The sequence below is a fragment of the Limulus polyphemus genome, unplaced genomic scaffold, assembly GCF_000517525.1.
Source record: "Limulus polyphemus unplaced genomic scaffold, Limulus_polyphemus-2.1.2 Scaffold191, whole genome shotgun sequence".
In the NCBI taxonomy this organism is placed as follows: Eukaryota; Metazoa; Arthropoda; class Merostomata; order Xiphosura; family Limulidae; genus Limulus; species Limulus polyphemus.
In genome coordinates, this window is record NW_013665801.1 from 397,779 (window position 1) to 402,019 (window position 4,241).

The 4,241-nt window shown below is 32.2% G+C and overlaps 1 long non-coding RNA gene across 1 annotated transcript; it reads left to right on the forward strand.

The window, feature by feature from the left end:
* On the forward strand, nt 1–2,240 carry LOC111084984. Its single transcript, XR_002609854.1, has 2 exons — nt 1–88; nt 1,627–2,240. It is a non-coding gene; the product is annotated as an uncharacterized LOC111084984 (long non-coding RNA).
* The last annotated feature ends 2,001 nt before the right edge of the window (nt 2,241–4,241 follow it).

Genomic DNA, 4,241 nt, shown 5'->3' on the forward strand with positions numbered 1-4,241 from the left:
GAAAATTCACGTCAGTCCCAAAACGAAAGAAGTCCTTGACTTCTTCGGAACTTTCAAACTAGAACTGAGGGGCGAAGTAGAAATGAAGGTGAGTTTTGTTTTGTTTAATTGTGAATCTGCACAATGGATAACCTAGTCTATTTCGACTGCCCGGATCTAACCCTACATTTGATCTTGTAAGCCCTCAAAGTTACTAATGAGTTATCGAGAGACGTGAAGGTGGAAATGGTAGGTGGTTAAAATCAGGAGGATACGGGAAGAGTGTAATTTTCACATTACCGCAGTAACCATTTCAATTCGTTTAACTATATTTAACCATATTTTATACGAGTCATATGAAGTGTGAAAACGGATGCAGAAAAAGACATCACTTCCTTGACATAGGCAGTTAACTTATCATTTTCAACATTGAAAAGTATATTACTATATTTAAAAAATATTCCAAATCATATTAAAAGCATTATGTTTCATAAAAGCAATGTTAGTATATATTTGTTACCTAGATAACTTTTTTATCTGCCGAACTTTTCCTGGCTTCTCGATTTAAGTTAATGTACGACAATGAGTTTGAAATTCAGTATTGACATACCCACTTCTGTAAAATGTAGCTTATAAATTCTTGCTTTATATGTATCGTAATAAGTGAAGACTATGACACTTAGTATGATATGAACAAAGATTCTTACATACAATATTAATTACATTTGTTCTTGTGGAAAACGTTTCACGTTGCACGGCGTGAGTTCATAGATATTTGAAGAAAATGAAGTTAACCTGCCTGTTTTGCTCCCCCCCCCTCCCCAGTGGCACAACGGTATATCTGTAATCTTATACCGCTAGAAACCGGGTTTCGAAACCGTGGTGGGCAGAGCACAGATAGCCCTTTTCTTCTAGCTTTGCGCTTAATAACAACAACGTACCTGTTTTAAAATGTCGATTTTTCTAAAGATATTTCTTTAAACTAAATATTGAATTTTTTATATTTAAAATGGTTGTTTTCATTGACGAAAAAAGGTGAGGAACACACTCTGTCCTTTCTCAGTCGCTTTGTAAAAAAGACAATGTAAAAATACCAACATTTTATTATTTCCTACCTATTTTTTGTTGTGTTCCGAAAATAGTTTTTTAGATTATTTGTTTGTTTGTTTTGAATTTCGCGCAAAGCTACACGAGGGCTATCTGCGCTAGCCGTCCTTAATTTAGTGGTGTAATACTAGCGGGAAGGCAGCTAGTCATCACCACCAACCGCCAACTCTTGGGCTACTCTTTTACCAACGGTTAGTGGAATTGACCGTCACATTATAACGCCCACACGGCTGAAAGGGCGAGGATGTTTGGTGGGACGAGGATTCGAACCCGCGACCCGCAGATTGCGAGTCGAGCGTCCTAATCACTTATTTTTTTATTATTTGAAAAGTATGAATTGTTTTGGGTTTTACTTCTCGGCTGACAATGGAGAAAGAAATGAAAGAATACTTCAAAAAATTGTTCCATTACTGACAATGGAAATTTAATATATACAAAAAAAAACACAAGGAAATAACTAATGCAAGATGTATTTTAAGAATATCATGAAATTATAGGAATGTTTATATTTTGTTTAATACAATTGAAATAATCTTGTAGGGAAAAGGGAAGCTTATGACGTACTGGTTATTAGAAGAGGTAAGCATGGCTACTGCGTCCAACGTCAACAATGACCCACCTCTAACTACTTCAGCTACATAAATATCTGAAAGACGAATATCCAGTATTTATTCCGAAGAAAACCTGAAAGCATTGAAGTTAATCATTTTCGTTTCTTCTCACATTACATTTCACGATGGAAAGGAAATGGCGTAACATAATAGTTTACAGGCCAACTGTAACTGAAAGGAAATGACATAGACATAATAACTTAAAGGAAAAATATACAGGAAAATTAAATGTGTAAGATAGTTCTTATTAAATAATTCTTATAAATTATATTTGAAGGGTGCATATATTTAAAGAATGTCTTTACAAATTATTAATAACTAGTTAATAAGCTTATGATGTTAATTGTTAATGTTAACTGAAAAAGGAAATTATTTGTATTGAGCAAGAAAAGATATCTTAAATGTCTTTTTTTTCTTTTTTTTACTGTATCAGTTGTTGTTGAATTAGCAGTTTTTTTTGTTCTTTTGGAAACATGACATCTATTGATTGTCCCTTCTAGGTGTATTGTCCCTTCCAGATGTAATAAAACATATTCATTATTACTCGTTTCTCTAATCGTATGTTTCTATCAATAATATAGGTAAGCAAAAATTAATACGTTTTGTATGAAACTTCAAAATAATATCATTCAGCAATTCGATACACATGAATTACAAAAAACAAAAACACCTTCAGCTGGCTTAATGTAATCTGCTCATTTCTGTTTCTTATGGATTTGAAGTTGAAATTTTGAGATAAGCTATGCATTGATGTATTACGTTCACTAGAGTTAAGTATTCGAAAAATAATATAACCCAGTCAACTTGAGCAACAGGTCAAAAGAAGGTCTAAATGTGAGTATTTTTATCCATTATGTCCCAAATCTCATTTGGTGTTCCCTGATCATCACCTTAGGGGTCTATATGCTGTATGTACTACTTAGGGGGCTTTAAGTAGTTATGGTCATTTAATTAATAGTTATTTTTTGTAGTATGCCATACTTTTTGTAATTTGGATGTTAATGCAAATTAAAGTTTTGAATTCAGTCAGCAGCAACAACAACAACAACAACAAAAATACTGAACTAATTATATCCCCCTTCTTAAAATGATGAGCAAAGCAAATTTTATATATTTTTATTTGTAGAGATTCTATCAATTCGTAAAAAGCTTTATAATTTTTGAATTCTTTTTAGGTCAGTTCAACTTTGACTCACTTTTTTGTCTTTGCCCCCCAGTGGCATAGCGGTATGTCTGCGGACTTACAACGCTATAATCTGGGTTTCTATATGCATGGTGGGCGAGAACACAGATAGCCCATTGTGTAGCTTTGTGCTTAATTACCAAAACAAACAAACATGTTTGTCTTTATTACATTATGTCATTTATGTTTTATGTTATAATTTCACTATTAATGTATACTTTACACACTCCAGCCATGAGGAAGAATATCAAGTTTCATATCACGTCTCCAACTATTTTTTTCTACGTTCATATATTTTATGTTATAATTTCAGTATTCATGTATACTTTACACACTCCAGTTATGAGGAAAAATATCAAGTTTCATATCACGTCTCCAACTATTTTTTTCTGCATTCATACGTTTTATGTTACAATTTCAGTATTCGTGCATACTTTACACACTCCAGCCATGAGGAGAATATCAAGTTTCATATCACGTCTCCAACTATTTTTTTCTACTTTCATATATTTTATAAAACGTTTTTCTGATGTTATTTCAAATGATAAGATTTTTCAATTTTCATTTCAAATTAAATCATATATCACATTCGTATCAATATTAAGTGTAATTCGGACGTTTGATCTTAGAATGATCAGTTTCTCCAAGAGATTGCACATTCGTATTCAAGAGACAACCTATTTCAGATATCCACTATAGAGACCTGCCATTTAAGTTATTTGATTAAGAAACACAAATATTTGAATTGTTTTAGAATACTCTTTCGTTTGAAATATTTTGGAAAATTCTATACTTTTAGAAACATTTAAAACATAATGGTTTGAGAAATTCGGCTGTACAAATAAAAACAAACAATCAATATATCTGCGGATAGTGTTTTAATTTAAAAATCTATTTCTGGCTGATATTTTGTTTTCTAATGAGGAGAACAATCTATGCAAATTCGAGAAAAAACCCATCTAAACTTTATATTTAAGTACTTACGGTAAGGATGAGATAATAGAATATCAATCGCTGTCATGGTTAGTAACCTGTACGATCGGGTAAGTGTAATTATTGGTTAGTAACTATATAGATACTAATTATTAGCTAATCTTTATCCTTTTCTCAGGCTGCTAAAGAGGTCTTCAGAAAGATTAATTACTTCTCCATTGGTGTTAAGCGGGATTAGTTCCTGGCTGCTCTTGATGGAAGTCGTACGTTATCCATTTTTCCACTGGATTAGAGTTTTCATCGTGGTCGATTCAAAGCAACCTTCACATGAAAACCTAATAGATAAAAGTTTTTTAACTCGTAGCGTTTGTTAGAATACGCGTATTCATAAATTTTGTCTTAATTATAGTTTGAAAGCAAAATTAATC